The sequence below is a fragment of the Macaca thibetana genome, chromosome 12 (assembly GCF_024542745.1).
Source record: "Macaca thibetana thibetana isolate TM-01 chromosome 12, ASM2454274v1, whole genome shotgun sequence".
NCBI lineage: Eukaryota > Metazoa > Chordata > Mammalia > Primates > Cercopithecidae > Macaca > Macaca thibetana.
In genome coordinates this window covers 103327615-103349729 of record NC_065589.1, presented here as the reverse complement: position 1 = coordinate 103349729, position 22115 = coordinate 103327615, and the positions used below count along the sequence as shown (strand labels likewise).

The 22115-nt window shown below is 37.6% G+C and overlaps 1 long non-coding RNA gene across 1 annotated transcript; it reads left to right on the top strand.

Annotated features, from left to right (window-relative positions):
• Positions 1–1621: 1621 nt before the first annotated feature.
• On the top strand, positions 1622–14433 carry LOC126933170 (uncharacterized). Its single transcript, XR_007718439.1, has 3 exons — positions 1622–1651; positions 4816–4967; positions 14144–14433. It is a non-coding gene; the product is annotated as an uncharacterized LOC126933170 (long non-coding RNA).
• Positions 14434–22115: the final 7682 nt, after the last annotated feature.

The following is a 22115-nucleotide window of genomic DNA, read 5'->3' as shown; positions in this document are numbered from 1 at the left end:
ATATTAGTTTATGAGCTAAGTAAAATCTTTGACCATGTTTATGACATTTAGAGATTTGTATTTTAACAATACATACATAATATGGAATGACAATGGAAATCAATTATGTACACTTAGCTCTCACTTAAAACATTTTAAAAAAATTGTAGAGACAAGATCTTGCTATTGCTCAGGCTGGTCTGGAACTCCTGGTCTCAAGCAATCCTCCCACCTGGGACCCCCAAAATGCTGGGATTATAGGCATGAGCCACCATGCCTGGCCACATAGGGAATTTAATTGGCTTTTAAAAACATGATATAGGATTAAAAATATTGTTAGGTAAAAAAGTATATTTCTATTAATTACATTGTGAAAATTATGGGACATTCTATACTAATCCAAGTTATGCAATATTTACAAAAAGAAAAATATGTTAATTGAATTATGCAAATAAACATGTAAGTGACAAACAATAAGTACAGTTTATAAATAAATTGCAATTGGTCAGGCAGTGGTTCACACCTGTGGTCCCAGCACTTTGAGAGGCCGATGCGGGAGGATCGCTTGAGTACAGGAGTTCGAGACCAGTCTGGACAACACAGTGAAACCCTGTCTTTACATTAAAAAAATACAAAAAATTATCTGGGCATGGTGGTATGTGCCTGTAGTCCCAGCTGCCTGGGAGGCTGAAGTGGGAGAAACACTTGAGCTCAGGAGGTAGAGACTGCAGTGAACCCCAAGACTGTGTCACTGTACTCCAGCCTGTGCAAAAGAGCAAGACTTTCAAAAAAGAGCAAGACTCTCAAAAAAGAAAAAAAGAAAAAAAAATCAATTATTAAAAGTTTACTATGCTCACTCAGAAGAAAACAGGTTGATGGAGTTACTAATGAAAGCCGATGGAGAAGTAAAGAAAGAGAATCATTCTTTTTAAGATGCATCTTTACACTTTTGAAGAAGCATGTTTATCTAAGTACTCAAATTGTACTTAGAGAACACAAACGCAAAAATCTAGAATCACAGTAAAAGAAAGGAAACAACACACACATACGCACACACGGAAGAAAGTCATTGACTCACAAGTTTTGAGAAATTTTTGAAAGTTCAAAATAGTTGAAACAATTGAAAAAGGAAATGACTACTAAAATTACCTGAAGCATATTATTGATGCAAAAAAGGCAGAATCAGCATCAAGAATGGGCTATGCTGCTTCAGGTAGTTAGATAGGCATGAATGGGGTAGGAGAGGGCTCTTCCCACACCCACCAGGAATGTCAGGCCATCATCAGTGATGATTCAACAATTATCACATTGCCTCTCTAAAAACGATAAGATAATTCGGCAGACAGGGCCAGGGAGAGACAATCTCCGATGGTCCACAGCTGTTACATTAAGAGTGTTAACTGAATGCAGGTGCCAAGTGTAAGGTTTTTGTATGGGTTCGAACCCCGAAAGCACACCAACAAACACCACCAGGCGGTGTGGAGCAACATGCTGTTTTAAAGAGCGCCCGGGTGCAGGCAGGCTGAGGCCTAAAGTGTCAGCCCCCACTGAGGACGGGGCAAAGGTTTCATAGTCTTCTGTAAACAGGAAGTGTCCCACTCTGACGTGACTGCTACGTAGTACCCGGACTGCCTCTTTCTCGATCTTCGGGGATACCGGTCTTCCGGCCAGAGTAGGTGTCTTCAAGCTGGCTCTCTTCCTGCTTCTGCTATCTTGCTGAGCACGGTGCTGACGCTAGTGGCCTTGTGCCTTGGGACTGGGTCTCAGAAGGATACTTTCCACCGGTAGCATATTTGGTGCTGTGTGACTCAGATATTTGCCACTGGTAACAATGCCAGGATGTATTCGTGGTTACCAGGAGCAGAGAGGAATCAAGGTCCAGCGCCGGGCTACTTTGTTGTACCACTGCAGGAGCAACCAAGCATGGCTTCCCTTGCACAGGAACTCTCACCTTCCCCTTATCCCAGTAGCAGCTTTGAGAAGGTCAAGAAGCAGAGAGTGCTAGAGCTAGCATTAGATAACCAAGGCATGGAAGTAATTTTTTTAAAAAATTAGTCTGGCACACAGTATATGTGTAGGCTTTATGTCTACATGGCAGAATGAATTCATATTTCTTAGATGGCATGGGAAGTTCAATTCTACTTGATCATTTTGCTCTGAAGATAGCACAGAGGCAGGTGAAATATAATAAGAAAAAAAAAAACACGGCCTGGAAGTGCAAATCAGTAGACAGAGATAAAGCTCTCACTTTTTTTCTGTTCCTGGTCTGAAATCTGGCTAACAGCCAGCTGTGGTAGAATAAAGAAGATCTAAAGCTTAATTTTGCTTAGTATTTTGAACATTTTAAAAACTATATTTACTATTATCATTTTTAATGATATAAAAGGGAGGTTATCTTTTCCCATGTAAATATTGATTACCTCAAATTTGCAAAAGCCTTTTAAACCAAATGCAATGACATTCTTACTGAGCCAGATTTGTGAGTCAGAGTAAGAAATATTTGGAGTTAATCAACTCTTTTCCCTTGACCCCCAACTATCACCACTTTAGATGATGGCATCTTTCTGTGATAAGTTATCTTCATGAGATGGAGCTGAGATCCAGCTAATCTACAGAGTTAATTAACAGTTCTTCCCTGGTTACCAAATAATCTTCTTTATCTCAATAAGTTCCTCAAATGTGCTTTTGGCAAACAAACCTTCTTATTTTTGCAGAATGTTCAACACACTGTTGAACTGCTGTAAAATGCTTATTGCAGGCACTTTTAAACAGATGTACAGAGTTAAGTATAATAAACCAGTAATATGTGATAAATGGCCTTTCGGACTTAGCACCAACCAATGACTGGCAAATATGTGTTTAAAAAAAATAAAATAAAAGTGGAACTTTCACATCTAACCGGCTCACATGGGAAATGCTGTACAACTTAGAATCATCTATTAGAGAAGATGAAACAGGCATTAGTCTTAGAGGTCAGTTCTTCAGTTGATGAATAAATAAACTGAAATTTAAAAGTTATGGTAATTAAGTGATATATGGAGTTCCACAGTCCTTTAGTGACAGAATCAAGACTAAAACCAAGGTTTCCTCACTTCCAATTCAGTGCTTTCTCCTTATATTACACTAAATAACTGCAGAAAGTTGATTGATGAGCTACAATTATTTAATTCAAGCTACCTTGGTCTGAAAACACCAATTCAATATTTTATTTAAAGCTACTGCAACTAAAAGAAGCAAGTCAAAATTTAAAAATTATTGGGCTGGGGCAGTGGCTCATGCCTGTAATCCCAGCACTTTGGGAGGCCGAGGCAGGTGGATCACCTGAGGTCAGGAGTTCGAGACCAGCCTGGTTACATGGTGAAACCCTGTCTCTACTAAAAATACAAAAAAATTAGCTGGGCATGGTGGAGGGCGCCTGTAATCCCAGCTACTCTGGAAGCTGAGGCAGGAGAATTGTTTGAACCCAGGAGGTAGAGGTTGCAGTGAGCCAAGATTGCACCATTTCACTCCAGCCTGAGTGACAGAGTGAGAATCTGTCTTAAAATATATATATATGTAGAAGGGAGTATTTACACAGTTAATAAGCAGTTTTAGAAAGCATACTGTATGTTTCTAAGTAATTCATCCTCCCCAAAGATACGAATGTAGCATGTTATATTTTCTGTTTAATAGGATAAATGGTTATTAAAACAGTACAGCAACTACCAAATTGCAAAGAGGTCTCATTTTAGTAAAAGCAAATAAGGTTTTTTGAATTTTATTCAGTTTCTTGTAGTAATACCTTGGGTGAGGGTATCCAAGAATTTGGGAGTAAGGAAAATGGTAAAACTGAAGCACCAGTGGAAGTCCAAGAGGTTGGGGACTGTAAAATTATAAAGATAATTACAGAAGTGTTAGAACTCTATTTCCTTTAACATTTTGTACCAGGGCTGGCCATGTTAACCTCAGTTAGCAATTACTCAAATTTTGTCTGTTGCTTACTGGAGAGTAGAAGGAAAACCCTATTTTCTTTAGGAGCTGCTTTTGATGTTACTTTTGTGAGTCTAGTGAGGACTAAAAGTACCCTCACTGCTTCACTCTCAGGACAAACAACCAAGATTGCCTTCATCAACCTAACATTAATATTTATTCTGAAAAATTCCTCCCAGAAAGAGAAGTGTATAAACCAGTAAATAACCTCATGGTTTACTTTAAGAACTTCCCAAAATCCAGATATACTTCTTATCTGAAAGAAGTACACTTAACCAGCCTTCTTCTAGAACAGTGGTATGTGTGTGGGTAGACAACCTTCATCTCAGGACAATAGATGACTCAAATGGATAAGAGATCACTTATCTGGAAACTGGTGACTCAATGCTTTTGCTAAAATCTGCAACTTGATTTGTCCACTGCCCTAAACCATTATAACAAAACACTGTGCCCAATCCCAAATTCAGGTACTAAACACTCGCCTTCACCCACTGACACCTCAAACCCTATAAATATTCACAGCTTTCCTCCTTTAAGACATTACTAAGTCTTTTTTGAAGGTGGCACTCCCCCTTACTGTAACAAGTTATAAACTGAGCTTTCCTTGATGAACAGGTTATTTTGGTGTTCTGTTGGGACAGTTGGCAGCTCAACTGACACTATTAATGGCAACAAGCTTTTCCACTACAGAAGTGGCAATGGCTGTATTATTCATAAGCTATATACACCCAAATGTTCTTGATAAGATTTTGGTTTATTTTCCCATGTGTCATTTATTTGTAAGATAAAATTTTATGTATTTATTTTTGTCAGACAAACAATCTTAACTAGCATTTTCTATTCTTCTTTCTGCTGACCACTATGTAGGGACCAGTAAAAAGAAGCTGCAGGACTCTTGACCAGGCAGAGCTGTTGTGGGACATAACAGCTCACAGCTCCTCCACTCACTACTCTGCTTAGCAGTACCTCTTCACAGATATGGCTGAACCTCAGCCCCACCCTCCAGACTCTCCACTCAGGTAACTTTCATTCTTTCTTTAGAGGCATGAAGAAGTCCTATTGACATCAAAAGGAAAGACTGAGTTCTACTGCAGCTCTGCTCTGCCTGATTGAAATATAAGCTGAGTTTACCTCCCCTCAAGTGGCTGCTGTGAAGCAATGTGAGGAACATCTCTATCTCTAATTCCAAATCTAAAATGTATGAGGGGAAGCAGCTCCCTTGCTTTGAAAACAAAGCAAGTTTCCAAGTGTATTAGTCTGTTTTCATGCTGCTGGTAAAGACATATCCAAGACTGGGCAATGTACAAAAGAAAGAGGTTTAATGGACTTGCAGTTCCATGTGGCTAGGGAGGCCTCACCATCATAATGGAAAGAAAAAGACACTTCTTACATGTTGATGGCAAGAGAGAGAATGAGAGAGAAGTGGAATTGGAAATCCCTTATCAAACCATCAGATCTCATGAGACTTATTCACTACCATGAGAACAGTATGAGGGAAACTGCCCCCGTGATTCAATTATCTCCCACCGGGTTTCTCCCACAACATATGGGAATTATGGGAGTACAATTCAAGATCAGATTTGGGTGGGGACACAAAGCCAAACCATATAATCCCACCCTGCCCCCTCCCAAATCTCATGTCCTCACATTTCAAAAACAATCATACCTTCTGAACAGTCCCCCAAAGCCTTAACTCATTTCAGTATTAACTCAAAAGTCCACAGTCCAAAGTCTCATCCTAGAAAAGGCAAGTGCCTTCTGCCTATGAGCCTGTAAAATTAAAAGCAAGTTAGTTACTTTCTAGACACAATGGGGGTACAGGCATTGGGTAAATACAGCTGTTACAAATGGGAGAAATTGGACAAAACAAAGGGATCACAGACCCCATGCAGGTCCGAAATCCAGCAGGGCAGTCAAATCTTAAAGCTCCAAAATGATCTCCTTTGACTCCATGTCTCACATCCAGGTCACACTGATTCAAGGGTTGGGTTCCCATTGTCTTGGGCAGCTCCACCCCTGTGGCTTTGCAGGGTACAGCCTGTCTCCTGGCTGCTTTCACAGGCTGGGGTTGAGTGTCTGCAGCTTTTCCAGGTGAATGGTGGAAGCTGTCAGTGAATCTACCATTCTGTGGTCTGGAGGATGGTGGCCCTCTTCTCACAGCTCCACTAGCCCTGTAGGGACTCTGTGTGGAAGCTCTGATCCCACATTTCCCTTCTTCACTTCCCCAGCAGAGGTTGTTCATTAGAGCCTAGCCCCTGCAGCAAACTTCCGCCTGGGCACCTGGGCATTTCCATGCATCCTCTGAAATCTAGGTCAAGGTTCTCAAACCCCAATTCTTGACTTCTGTGCACTTGCAGGCTCAACACCACATGGAAGCTGCCAAGGCTTGGGGCTTCCACCCTCTGAAGCCACGGCCCAAGCTCCACATTGGCCCCTTTCAGCCATGCCTGTAGTGGCTGGGACGCAGGGCATCAAGTCCCAAGGCTGCACACAGCAAGGGGACTCTGCACACACCCGGCTCACAAAACCACTTTTCCCTCCTAGGCCTCTGTGCCTGTGATGGGAGGGGTTGCTGTGAAAACCTCTGTCACGTCCTGGAGGTATTTTCTCCATTTTCTTGTGGATTAGCATTTGGCTCCTTGTTACTTATGCAAATTTCTGTAGCCGACTTTAATTTCTCCTCAGAAAATGGGATTTTCTTTTCTGTCATATTGTCAGGCTCTGAAGTTTCCAAACTTGTATGTTCTCCTTCCCTTATAAAACTGAATGCCTTAACAGGACACAAGTCACCTCTTACATACTTTGCTGCTTAGAAATTTCATCTGCCAGATATCCTAAATCATCTCTCTCAAGTTCAAAGTTCTACAAATCTCTGGGACAGGGACAAAATGCCACCAGTCTCTGCTAAAACATAGCAAGAGTCACCTTTACTCCAGTTCCCAACAAATTCCTCATCTCCATCTGAGACCACCTCAGCCAGGACTGTATTGTCCATATCACTATCAGCATTTTGGGCAAACCCATACAACAAGTTTCTAGGAAGTTCCAAACTTTCCCACATTTTCCTGTCTTTTTCTGAGCTCTCCAAACTGTTTCAACCTCTGCCTGTAACCCAGTCCCGTAGTAGCTTCCACATTTTCAGGTATCTTTTCAGCAGCACCCTATTCTCCTGGAACCAATTTATTCTCTTAGTCCATTTTCACACTCCTGATAAAGATGTACTGAAGACTGGACAATTTACAAGAGAAAGAGGTTTAATGGCCTTAGAGTTCCATGTGGCTGGGGAAGTCTCAGAATGAGAGAGGCACTTCTTACACGGCAGTGGCAAGAGAGAGAATGAGAGAGAAGTGAAAGTGAGAACTCCTTATCAAACCATCAGATCCTGTGAGACTTATTCACTCCCATGAGAACAGTATGGGGGAAACCGTCCCCATGATTCAATTATTTCCCACTGGGTTCCTCCCACAACATGTGGGAGTTGTGGGAGTACAATTCAAGATGAGATTTGGGTGGGAACACAGAGCCAAACCACATCACCAAGCATCATACTTTAAGCCAAGAGGGAAAATGATAGCATTGCAGCTGGCAAGCTTATTTTATCACCGTTCTCCCCACAATCCAACAGGATCAAAGAGGCAGATTCAGGGCTGGGTCTGTGGATATGTGACCTGTGCTGGTGTACAGGGTTCCATACCTGGTTTAACAATGTTTTGTCACTGTTTTAAAACTCTCCTTTGTTTTTTTGTTTGTTTTTGTTTGTGTTTGTTTGTTTGTTTTAATGCTAGAGTCTCACTCTGTTGCCCAGGCTGGAATGCAGTGGCACAACCATAGCTCATTGAAGCTTCAAACTCCTAAGCTCAAATAAACCTCCCTCCTCAGCCTCCTAAAGTTCTAGGATAATAGAGCATGTCTCTTAAAGTGGAGTAAGCCACTGTGCCCAGGCACTTTTGAAATTTTTTAATGTAATTTTTTAAGAGATGAAGTCTGGCTATGTTTCCAAGGCTAAAGTGCAGTGGCTACTCAGAGGCACAATCCCAATACTGGTCAGCTAGGCATTTTGACCTACTTCATTTCCAACCTGGGCCTATTCAACCCTCCTTCAGCAACCTGGTGGTCCACGGCTCCCAGGAGAAATTATTAATAATTTTAAAACAAGGCAACTTGCATTCTTATATTGTATTAGGCTCTGTAAGTTACATAGTTGATGCTAGGCAGTTTTATTGTTTTTTTACGTTGTTTTCTAGAGAACATGCCCCTTTTGTAGAGTATTAATCCAGTATTAAATGTAAGATAAAGAATTATCTAAAACCCTCTTTTGACAATCTTTCCTTTCTTGCTTAAAAAACCACTGCCTGTCGTGCTAAAGAACTAAAAATCCAAATCTGGGTAGCAAAATTTGAACTCTCAATTTTGAGTATTATTTTTAATAATTTTTACCCCTATTCCAACTGACCCAAAGCAAAAGAAATAGTAAACTGTTGAGGAAGAATGTCATGTACACAGACATTCAAGAGAAAATATTAGCTTTCATTTAAATTCTTACTTTAATAATTGGGAAAATATTTGGGCTAAATGTTGATAATAAACATGACAAAGCTACATTTTTTTTCTTTTTTTTGAGATGGAGTCTTTCACTGCCACCCAGGCTGGAGTGCTGTAGCACAATCTCGGCTCACTGAAACCTCCCCCTTCTGGGTTCAAGCGATTCTCCTGCCTCAGCCTCCCGAGTAGCTGGGATTACAGGCACCTTCCACCATGCCCAGCTAATTTTTTGTATTTTTAGTAGAGACAGGGTTTCACCATATTGGCCAGGCTGGTCTTGAACTCCTGACCTCGTGATTCACCCTCTTCGGCCTCCCAAAATGTTGGGATTACAGGCATGAGCCACCGTGCCTAGCTGACAAAGCCACAACTTTTAAAATTTACAGATAACACTTACAGATTAATAAAAATAAGATAAATGCCACAACAGAACAAAATTACAAAAATATACACACATAGGCCACCAACGTGTAGAATACTAGTTAAGCTCGATAAAAATTAAAAAAAAAATACAAACTAACACCAGGAAATGTTCTATACATCAATCAATTGTAAGGTAATTCTAAAATATAAAAGTTCTTCCAACATTGCCAACATTCATTCTCATTCATTTCTGCTGCCAGTAGAACCTGAGTAAAACACAAATATCTCAAAACTTCATGTAATTTATTTCATTTCATCCAGTGATCTCACTTGAAGTAGTCCAGCCTAACGAAATATTGATAAGTACTGTCAAGTTGTTATGTATAAAAATATTCACAGCAATATTATCCATAACACACAGAGTATGACACTAGACATGGCAAAATAATCAGAGATGCAGTCCAATATTTAAATATAAAGATGTTCATTGCAGTGTTATTCATAGTAAAGATAGTTTCTACCTTTGTGTGTAATGGCTTCTTGAAAATATGTGTCTATTCTGAATGTCAGTAAGATAATAAACAAACTTACATAGAATAAAGAGGTTCCTATTCCATAAGAACCAGAAATATTATGTTGTAATAAAACCTTGTCGAAGTTACAATTTCAGTGATATATGTTAAGATATTTTGCTTTATGTTCTACTTTATTTCAGTTTTATCTTGACAATAATACCTTTTCTTATTAGTATCTATGGTTTTTCGTACTTACATTCTTCACACAATAAAAAAGAATACGTACAAAATACAGTATAATCTAATTGATTGTACAAACTTGCAGAAGCAAAATCAGAGAGCCAACTGTGTTTGTTCATTATCTGATTTATCTGTAGTAAAGATTTAATTCAGCATGTAAGAGGTGATTTAAGGCTAATAGGGCATATTTTAGGATAGTTTGAATTTTTTAATTTCAAGCATGTTTTGTCAAGAAGTACCTGTGCTTATATATTAAAAAAAGAAAACCAAAGTACCCAACATAAATTTTGAAATATAAGAATCACAAATACTTTACAGGAAAGGCTTTCAATTCTTTGGCTTATTGGAACAGCTATTCCACGTGGAGAAACTTCCAGTTAATGTGCTCTCTGGGCAACATCCATAATCTTGGCTACTTTTTTAGCTATTGGGAAATCATCCCAAGGATACTTGGGCCCAGAGGCAAATGATAATGAAGGAGACAACATTCCTACAGACGCTGTGTGCTACAGCTTTTCTTTTTCATTCTTTTAAGTGGAGGAGTAAACTAAGTTGGTAATGGAGCTGGCATTCCTACAATTCAACTAGTAGTACTAGTCAAGGCAAAATTTTCTTCCAGGTCTGGTAAAATAAATATGTACCATTATGTATTAATAGCACACACTTACAAGTCTTAGATACAGATAGGACAAATAATATATAAGTTATAAATTATTGGATGTTTTCTTTAGTCTCTTTTCAGGATATTAACATAAATGTTAAGCTCTTGTATATTCTGTTAGCAGCCTCTGTTATAAACTATACCATCAATTTGTTAAAATGTTTATTAGTTCCTGATCTACTGTGTCTTAAGGGCAGAGAACATGTTTGTCATATTGTTTTATTGCTGGCACCTTAAACAGTGAGTGGCATATGTTATGTGCTCAGCAAATACTTATTACATAAACAAATAAGTAAATAATTAAATACGTACATGCTGAGTAAATGAGTGATTGAGCTCCAGGCTTGGAATTTATGGAAATCTGCTTAAGGCCAAACTCTGCAGCCTACACATTTTGGTATGATTTAACCAACGAGCTTGATATATTTAGCCTTGCTACTCCATGTACTATGTTTCAGTCATGCCAAACTACCCTTGGCAGTCACATCATTCTCAAAGTAAACCATACTATTTCAGATCTTCCCTTTTAGGTATTTTTAGAGCTTATAAAATAATATATTAGGAAGTAATTGTTTAATAAATGTTGAGTTGCATGGAAATTTAGAGAAGGAAAAGCTTTTCCTCTACCCTCTTTTGTTCTGTCTCTAGGGCCTGTGAATTAAATTGACAAAAGATCGATTAACAAGAGAAAAAGCATACAAATTTTATTTTATGCAGATATTTTTATTTACATGACACAGGGGCTTCACAGAAAAGAAGTGAAAAACCCAACAACGTAGTTAGATGTGGGAGCTTTATAGATAACTTTTTAACAACGGTTGACAAATTATAGGAAGGTTAACTAGAAATGTGTGTTAATAGGCATTAGTAAGATTTGCTATGCAGACTCATTTTGTCATCTCTGACCTTTCTGGTACAGAAGAGAGGAACACATTCACAAATGGAAATTTATGTCACCTTCAAAAAGGAAATTTATCCCCTGCTGTTAAACACGAAGAATGAGAGCTCTTCTTGTGTCTACTGTTTTTCAATTGCTTTCAGTTCAAAATAATCTATAGCCAAAGTGGCATGTTTTGAGGTGGCATATTCTGATACTTTTCCAAATTTTTTTGAGCATTTTAACCTTTGATCATATGCTGGTGTTATATTTACAGTAGGTTAGTGTTCAGTCGCATAACCTTCATAAGAAGTTATTAATACAGGGACCCATTATATTTTAAATTCCAAAATCTCTCATTTGTCTCTTTAGCACACCTGTTCAGTTTTGGCCTTCATAATCTAAGAGAAAAGACTTGTTCTTAGCTATTCCTAAGACCTATTCTGGAAAACTTCTTTAGATCAATAAAAATGTCTTATATTAAAACAAACAAACAAACTTTAAATCACTTTCATGAACATATGAAGTAAGAAATGAAATGATTTCAAAAAAGGAAAATAAAATTATACCTCTGAGTTATATTGGATTACTTTTCTCCAAGTCTCACTATCTTAGTATCCTGCATTTATTTCTTGAAAATTAAATTTCTTGTAAGTAGAATGTCATTTCAGGCCTTCTTCAGTTGGCCTCTGATATGTGCATATAACTGCTATTTCAGTGAATATGGGTTTTGCTTAGCAATTAATCAGAGTCAGAATGCCTTCCATTGTAGAAAGTAATTCACATGCAGATAGTTTCCTTAACTTTCTTCATTAAATTCTAAAGGAAATGTATGAAGCATCTGGATTTTTGACATACCTCTGTCTCAATAGTTGAAGTGATAATGTTTTTATTAAAGAGATGTAAAACACCTGGGGTGTTAACATTTAATTGAAGCTTTTTTTTTTTTTTAAAGAACAGAAATGAATTTGTACTTTGTCATAATCAATTTCCCCAAAGAAGCAGTTACTCCACAGAAATCAGGCAATAGAACTGATACTTCATTTGATTTTTAGCTAAATGATCAAAATACTCATTATCTAAAGAATACTAATCCAATTGTAATCACACTGAAGATAAGAATAAATACCATCTTGTTAAGCACACTGAAAATAAGAATAAATACTACCTTGTGTTAAATATGGATTTCATCATTCAACAAAAATATATATTTTAAATATAGTTTTAGCTTCTATTATTTTGTCTATAACAACACCCGGACCTGACAAGATTCAAACTCAAGTGTGCCTAGAATTATCCTATCTGGTAGAATTTTGAAGATTGTGAATTGTGTTACTAAATTTTCTTGTATACAAACAGAGCACATAATAGCAAATAACATTGTGATTGGCTAAAATTGGAAGACTTTAGAATAGTAACCCTGGTAAATACTATCATTTTAGAGAATGAGCCTTTTTGTAAGAAATAATAAGTAATTAAAAATTTTAATATTATCTTTTGTATATAACTATTCCATTATATGAAACAGGAGCTCCGGAATTGGAAGATCTCTTTTGCACAAAAATTTAAAGTCATATATCCATGCAATAATATGATTTTTTTTTCATTTTTATTGCTCATGAGCACTTAGACTATGTGTTGAAGAATTGTTAAAGGTAAAATCATGAAACAGAAAAAATGAACATATTTCAAAGAATTTATTCTATGTAATAATCAGTAAGGGAGTCAGTAAGATGTAAAAACCGGCTCAAAGGAGAATTCAAAGGATACACATGTATAAACAATTAGAAATGCTGAAGTGAATTTGCAAACAAATGTAAATTAGGTCAATATCCACAGGGCAATCACAGGGCAATGGTCAATTGCATTTGCACTGGACAAAATTAATTTTCATTTCTAACAAAAGAATCATTTGCATTACTATTAGTTTTTCACAACTTAGAATTGTAAAACAGATTGAAGACCATGAAAGGCTTAAATAAAGGTATTCTGGACAGAAAACTACTAATCAATTTTTCCCATTTCAAAGTCTCATGGTTTTTCCTGACATATGTCATTGTGAGGTCATAATTTGAAAGGAAGAGTTAATGTTGCCTTTCACTGTGGTGCAGTAAATTTAATTAAATAAAGAACATAACCAAAACCAATCACTTTTCAAGAATGGCTGATGAAATTTGAATACTTTTTGTGTATTTTTAAAATAAAAAATTGCAATTAACCTTTACAAAGGATAATTTCCTTATACCCACTTCACATGACCATTTATATAGATTTTTGGTCTTACTTTCTGATAATTGTTAAAGAAGTATGAGAGAAAGACATGAGTTGTATTAATAGAAGAACAAACTAAGCTAAATATTCTTAATATGAGGCCAAAGCAGGTGGATTGTTTGAAACCAGGAGTTTGAAAACAGCCTGGGTAACAAAGCAAGATCTTGTCTCTACTTAAAAAACAAACAAACAAAAAGATTCTTAACATGACAGAGCATGGCACTCTATAAATGTATAAACAAATTTGTTTTATGAGTTTATAGTATGTTTTACATATGGTGCAGTTTACATGTAGACTATCATGTGAATATCTCCCCTGAAATTGTGCAATGTGGTAGACGTGGTATATTTGCCAAAACTTGTATTTTAGGGATAATATCTATGGCTTACACCAGATTCTTAATGGAATCCACAATTTCCAAAGGTAAAAACTTCTATTTCAGAATAAAATTATTCTGACCTACTTGTGTGCCTCATATTATTTCATTCAATCTTTTGGACTATTTATAGCAGAGAAGACAGCTAGGCTAACACAGAAACTGAAGTATGCTGGTGCGACAGGCAGATTTGTCTGAAAATCACACTGGAGACTCACACTAAGTTGCCTGAACACTGAGCTATTTGGAACCTCCATCTTCCCACTCATTTTTATTTTATTCCAGCAAAAAAATTATGGGTTCTTCATAATTGAGGTTCTCATTGAACCGTTGCCTTTTTTCCCCCCAGAATGAGGAGCCACAATTATCTCATACCAGACAACTCCTGTGAAGTACTGGTACTGCTATCCAGTCTGTCTAGCACCTCAGTCATCTGATTATTTGTCAATTGCTCTATAAAAAAGGGAGAGCAATGTCATGATGGAGTCTCTTCCTTGGAATGCAGACATACGTTACGTATCTTAGAGAAAACCCTCGTGTGAGGACTGTGTGATGCTACTGAAAATCAAAAGGCCTGTGGTTTCTATTCTTATGAAACCTTGGCTGCAGAGTTCCTCAATAAAGTGTATTCCTGTTCTTCAACCCATGCTGTAAGGTTTTGTGAAATTTTTACCTGGCTTTAGGAAAATACAGTGGGTGATGCTAAAGGGAAATAAATTTATGAAAGGTAGTGATCACAAAGAGATCAAATTCATACACTAATCACTGTAATAATATATATGTACATATTCTATTATTTCAATGATGTTTATGACCTTGATAAGAAAAAAAAAAAAGCTGGGAGATTTGGGGATTCAGAGACATATAAGCAAGTACAGCAAACTTGGGAGACAGAAGCCGAAGCTAAATGGTAGGTAAGACTTCAGGGCTCTTGGGACTTGAAGAAACAGACAAGTATAACTAACAGGACTCACCAACTGGAGTGAATTTAGGGAAGAGGATATTATGGTGGCCGTCATTTGAATACATCCTTGATTCCACCAAACAGTTGAGCATGTTCATATTATTGGCATGAAAGAACTGCCTTTGAAACAAAAAGAACAGTTTGTACTTAGGCTTTGGAACTCTAGTAACTCTGATATGGTTCCCCAATGAAAGGAGCATAATGTAAAGTGATAGGAGACATCTTCCTATCAACACTAGAAAATTAAGCACAGATTGTCCAGAGCATTAAAAGGCATTTGTCAAGTGCCTGAGGTGAGTGACATTTGTGAGAAAAGCCGACTGACAGAGATCAGTCACAATTTGAAAAGAAGTACAAGTGAGTTCTGAGATATCACCTGGAGCAGCCCAGGAGCAATAGTGACAGTGAGCATCTGGGCCACATGCAACAGCAGGAAATCCGCAGTTCAAGCCAGAGATGGCAGAAATTTCAAGGGCAATAACATAGTTTGAATTGTCTGTCCAAAAATATTTATTTGCAGGCACTGGCATAGAAACATAGATATGGCATTGAAACATAGATATAGATTTTGATGTAAAAAAACTCATTACAGCACAAATGGCATAATCTATACCGTCTACAATGAGCTCTTTCACTTTGTAGATATATCTTGAATACCTTTCCAAACCTGTATCCAAGCATCTTCAGGCTACAGACTTAGGGACTTCAATGTGAAGCCTGGGTTTTCCACACGCTGAGCCCACCCTCAGTCTGGGCTTTGCTCTTGTGTTCACTTGGCTTGGGACATGCTTTCTCCATCTCCATGATTTATGTCGTCCCTTGACACAGATCACGTCTCAGTTGTCACCAAGCCCCCTTTTAAACTCAGTTCCCTGTTCTTGTCTACTTCATTCTCCCCCATCATTCTTTATCCACAGACTCTATTTTTTGCCATAGCACTTACTGTTACTGAGGTTCCTTGCTCCCAGAACTTCCAAGATGGTGGCGGGTTGCTTCCAAATGGCGGCAGGCCACTTCCAAAATGGTGGCAAACCTCGTGTTCTCTGACTTGGGGTTCTTGGCCTCGCAGATTCCAAGGAATGGAATCTTGGGCCATGCAGTGAGTGTTACAGCTCTGTTAGAAGCCACGGGTCATGGAAGAGAACCGTGGAACCCAGTGTCTAGTGTTCAGCTCCATTAGGAGGAACCAAGGCACTTAGACGCTGTGCAGGAACAATGGCAAGCCTTTAGCCCAATCGGGAGTGGCAATACTTAGCGCCTGGCTGGATCAGGAGAACAGCGCACACCCTGCTGGATCCGGAGGGATGGAAGTCAGCGGCAGGTCTGCAAACTGCAGCAAACAGCAGTGGTGGATGGCCAGCGAAAGCTCAGCTCAAGCCTTAACAAAACATGGACCGGAAGAGTGCAGCTGCAAGATTTAATAGAGTGAAACAGAGTGAAGACAGAGCTCCCACAAAGGGGGTTGCCAGTTGCAGGCTTGAATGACGGGGTTTATATCCCAATCCTTGTCCCTCCCGCTGTGCTCTCAGGCAATAGATGATTGGCTATTGCTTTACCTCCTGTTTTTGCCTAATTAGCATTTTAATGAGCTCTCTGATTGGTCAGGTGTGGGCTAAGTTGCAAGCCCAGTGTTTAGAGGTGGATGTGGTCACCTTCCCAGTCAGGCTTAGGGATTCTTAGTCAGCCTAGGAAATCCAGCTAGTCCTGTCTCTCATTACCACTAATGGCCCTGGCATTACATATTTATCTGTTTATCATCTATCTTTCTTACTAAAATGTGAACTCTAGAAGGATAAGAACTTTTTAGGTTTTATTCACTGCCATATTCCCCAAGGCCTGATATAAAATAAGCTCTTGATAAATATTGTTGAAAGGATGAATGTGTCAATTATTTAACTTGCTGATTATCAATGGTGTGACTTTCTGATAACCAGCTTTATCCTTCATACATAAAAAAAATGTGGCTAATAACAGTACATACATATTTTGCATAGTAGATGTAAAGGTAAAAAGATTATTTTAGTAATTATAATAATAGCTAATACTTATTGAATACCTACTGAGCAGACTTCTCATTCTATCATCTCTCCAACCTATAAAATACAGATTATAATTAAACCCACTGTGGATGAGGGTGCTGTGTCTCACAGAGTTCAGAAGTGATGGGGATATGATTTTATTCCAAGCTGTCAGGTTCCTCAAAACTGTACTATGCTAGTTTCTAAATGCATATACCATAGGCTCAATTCATGATGACTAATATTGTTAGTAACATTATTTATTGTTGTTATTACATTGTTCTTTACATGACCACACAGTGGTCACAGATATGTGTGGTTTGTTTTACTTGGTATTGCTATATGTTTTTAAGAAACTTGTGTAATATTCTTGAATGGTTTAATTCCAAAAAGAAGCCTCTATATTTATTTCTATTTTAATAAAGAGGGTGCTATTTCTATTTTAATAAAGAGACTGCTAATGTCTTGTTCATTTAATAATGACCAAATATTTTAGGTGGTCTACCCTAAAGGTTCTGCACAAAAGGTTCTGGAGTATTCATTAAAATGCAATAAATGTGCTTTCTGACTTTAAATTATGTATCAAAATACTTAGGCAAAATCAAAAGAATGGAAATAACATACATTACCTTTAAAGATCAAAGCTCACTTAAGACATGCACTTATTTTATTTATTTATTTATTTATTTATTTATTTATTTAGAGACATAGTCTTGCTATGTCATGCAGGCTGGAGTGCAGTGCCATGATCTGTACTTACTGTAATGTCTGCTTCCCAGGCTCAGTGGATTCTTCTGCCTCAACCTCCTAAGTAGCTGGGACTGCAGGCACCCGCCACCACGCCCGGCTAATTTTTGTTATTTTTAGTAGACAGGGGGGTTCCACCATGTTGGTCAGGCTGGTCTCAAACTCCTGACCTCATGATCCTCCCACCTCAGCCTCCCAAAGTGCAGGGATTACAGGCATGAGCCCCTGCACTTGGCCAAAATGCATCTATTTCAAAGCCCATTGAAGGGAGCAGCACAAGTCACTATAGTCTCTTATTGAAGAAAACATATTTTACCTGTCACTAAAAAGACTATTGAATGTTTATATAAATATTGAAAACATTTGAGAAGTAGTTACGGTTGGAGATTACAATTAGCATTTCTAAATGAAATAGAGTACCTATAAGATGCTAACTTGTATAAACAAAACATGAAGTGTGCTGCAATAATCTTAATTTCCATCAGTCTTCCAGTGAACCTTTTCTTTTTTTTTTTTTTTTCTTTTTTTTCCTGAAACGGAGTCTTGCTCAGTCGCCCAGGCTGGAGTGCAGTGGTGCGATCTCGGGTCACTGCAAGCTCCGCCTCCTGGGTTCATGCCATTCTCCTGCCTCAGCCTCCTGAGTAGCTGGTACTACAGGCGCCCGCCACCATGCCAGGCTAATTTTTTTTTTTATTTTTTTTTTTTTTTTTTTTTTTTTTTGAGACGGAGTCTTGCTGTGTCGCCCAGGCTGGAGTGCAGTGGCCGGATCTCAGCTCATTGCAAGCTCCGCCTCCCGGGTTTTTACACCATTCTCCTGCCTCAGCCTCCCGAGTAGCTGGGACTACAGGCGCCCACCACCTCGCCCGGCTAGTTTTTTGTATTTTTTAGTAGAGACGGGGTTTCACCGTGTTAGCCAGGATGGTCTCGAACTCCTGACGTCGTGATCCGCCCGTCTCGGCCTCCCAAAGTGCTGGGATTACAGGCTTGAGCCACCGCGCCCGGCCTTTTTTAGTATTTTCAGTAGAGACGGGGTTTCACCATGTTAGCAAGGATGATCTTGATCTCCTGACCTCATGTGCCCCTTGGCCTCCCAAAGTGCTCCGATTACAGGCATGAGCCACCGCGACCGGCTCCAGTGAACCTTTTCAAAACATACTTCAAAATATTTGCCAACTTAAACTGTCGAATTGTTTGGAAAGCCTTCCACAATACCACTTACAAAGAACATGTAAGATAAATTAAATGCATATTCCATATATTGTATTGCTTCACCAACTTTTGCACAGGCAAGCTAGAGTTATACATACACACATGTATATATAAAACATTTATTAATGTATAGTATATTTCTCAGCCTGTTTAGGCTGCTATAACAAAATACCTTAACTGGACAATTTATAAACAATAGAAATGTATTTGTCACAGTTCTGGAGGCTGGGAAGGCCAAGATCAAGGCACCTGCATATTTAGTGTTGGTGAGGGCTTGTTCCTTATAGATGGCTACTTGTTGCTACATTCTTACATGGTGGAAGGGGAGGAGGCAGCTCCCTCCAACCTCTCTAATATGGGCACTAATATCATTTATGAACATGGAACATTCATGCCTCAATCACTTCTCAAAAGTCTCTACTTCTTAATACTATCACATTGGGTATTAGGTTTCAACATATAAATTTTGGTGTGACCCTCAAATTCAGACTATAGGTATTTATCTTTGGGAAGTTATTTAAAATTCAGAATTGACCCTTATAATATTCCTAATAGTTATTATTTATCAGATCTATTTCAATTGAAATAAAAACACATTTCTGTTTGTTTTGTTTTGTTTTTTGGCAAAAAGACAGTATTTCACGAAGTTGAATGCATAGAAAGCCTTGTGACAACTCCTGGAAATTTTCCATCTGAATATGTGCATCTCTATTTTTTGTGTAGTACAAGTTTAGTTCAATATTGAGCTAAGAACAAGGAAGAAGTATCTCTTGCAACTTCTACTTCTATTCATCCTCAATACCATCCTCCTAGTTCAACCTCTGATTACTTGTGCTAAGCCAATTGTACCAGATTCCTCTCACTTAAGAGAACTACAAATTGGTTGGATTTGACAATAAGCCAGCTTTACCCAGAGTGAAAGGTAAGCCAGTTCAGTAAGTAAAAAATACAGAATTCTGAGCCATAATCAAAAAGGAATATCTGTTATATGTTTTAAAATGTATGTGTCCACATTATATGTAACACATTATTAAAAATGATTTCATGCATTTTTTATTTTCTGGAGAGATTCATTTTATAAATTTATACTCATGTCGTTTTTCTGACGTGTATTACTTTGATATTTCTGACACATATTACTTTGTGTGTGTGTGTGTGTGTGTGTGTGTGTGTGTGTGTGTGTGTTTTAACTGTCTGTATCTAAGGACCCTGAGGGAATACATCCTAAAATTCAAGAAAAGTGAATTGAATTATTTGAAACCCTATATGTTCATCACCATATTCAATTAATTTGGAAACATGTTCATAGTAGGAAACAGCTATTGTATGAAAGACATTGTTGGATTGTTGGCTGCGTTGAGGGAGATGTAAAGCTTTAAAGCTATGGTCTCTGTCACAGAGAGCTCACAATTTAGTTGAAGCAACAGAGTTACATTAAAGTAAAATTCAAGGGAGTGTGTAATTTGGCATGAGATGAGAGATATAGACAATGAGTACTATGGAAATTCATAGGATGAAGAGAATACTTGGTACTTTGCAGCTGAAAAGCCCTCTGATTTATTCTCATCTTTAACAGATTCATTCTGCTTTTATCTGTTTTATTTGTTTATGCTTCTGGCTAGGATTTCATCTAAAGAGAGGGTTCTGTGGGAAAAATAAGTTTGAAAATCACTATTCCCATAATAAAATAGAACAGTGACAAAGATATTTAAAACAATACTGGGTAATCTAATGTATATGCATATGCTTGTTTTTATAGTGCATCATGTGGTGCTTTGGAAGTATGTTGATTTACTTTTCTAACCTGCCAACCTGCCATGGATTTCAAAGTAAATGTAGATGCCAGTGTCTTTTCAAATGCTTTAGCCACCTGCCATTGCCTAAGGAATATAATACAAACTTTTTAGCAAAGCACATTCCCCATTCAGTTTCCAACTTGCCTTTCTTTATTCTATTTCTTTTGATCACAACCTGATGCCCAGTACCACAACCATACCAACCTATGAGATGCTTATTTTTAATTTCCATTTTACAAATCAGAATACTGAGGTTCAGTATGGCTGGCCATGAGCAGATGAGAGACTGCCACATAAACACACAGATCTGCTTCTAAATACATGTTCTTTCCTTAATATCATGTTATGTACCATTAGTCATTTGCTTCTACAACTGCAATGTTAATCTCATCACCCTTGCTTAACATGCTTGTTAAGTCAATAAAGAAGCAAGAAATTAGATATAAAAGATAAATTTATAATAAAATTCCACTCTTAAGCTTACCTCATGTGGGAACATAGATTCAAATTTTCAAAGTGTTTCCTAGTTTCTCATTATATTTTCTTCTACAGAAAAGGGAAACAGTTTTTCAGTCTTTGATGGTCTGTACACTAGATGTCCATTCATCTCAGAGACTATTGTTAAATTCTGATAGTAACATTTTGAGGATTTCTATTACTATTTTTGATAAGTGAAATCAGTATAGTGTTACAGTTTTCTAGAATATTCTATGAATCCTGTGGGTAGGTAGGATGAGAAGTAAAAACATGGCACATGATTCAGGATCTCATAAAAAGGGTCTATAGTGATTTCTCTTCATTTTATAGCTAACCAAGTATATTTCCTGTTTTTTGAAAATAAATTGAGGCAGAAAAAAATCTTTTAATTTATATGTTGTTTTATTTTAAACAAAAACTATTAGATGAAGTGCCAATTTTACACCATTCACAATTTGACAATACTTCAAAAGAGAGACATTTTCATCCAGTCAAGTTACTATTTAAAAAATGTAACTTTTTCAGTTCACTTATTAGATTTTTAGATCAGGTATGACAAGCTCATTTAATATCCCAACTTCCTAGGATGATTTAAGAAATGAGTTTTACTTAGGCTGCCAATTCAGGATAACACAGGCCCTTGTAAAGAATATGCTCAAAGTTCCCAAATTTATAGAAAATGTAGATACCATTAAAATAAAAAGAACTAGAAATAGTTCCATCTTCTCCATAATAGTTCTTAGTAAAATGACAGCAATCTATTTTAGTGCCAGGAGAAACTGAATTAGATCTAGGCAAAGCTTTTGTCTTGTAGAATGTGTGCGTGTGTGTTTGTGTGCATGTGTGTGTGTGTGTATCTCTCATGTGTGTGTGTATCTCTGTGCGTGTGTGTGTGTGTGTGTGTGTGCAGTTCCCGTGGAATTAGGGGATTTTGAAAAAATGATGGGAAATTTTATTATACTCTGTAAGTGAGCCTGGTTAAATGTGATAGAAGACAATCTTTAATTAATTCTTCTATTTATTTATCTTTAGCCTCCCAAATAATCCAATCCTCCCTGGTATGCCCTATTACGTACAACATGCTTATGCTTTTTATCTTTAATAAGCAAG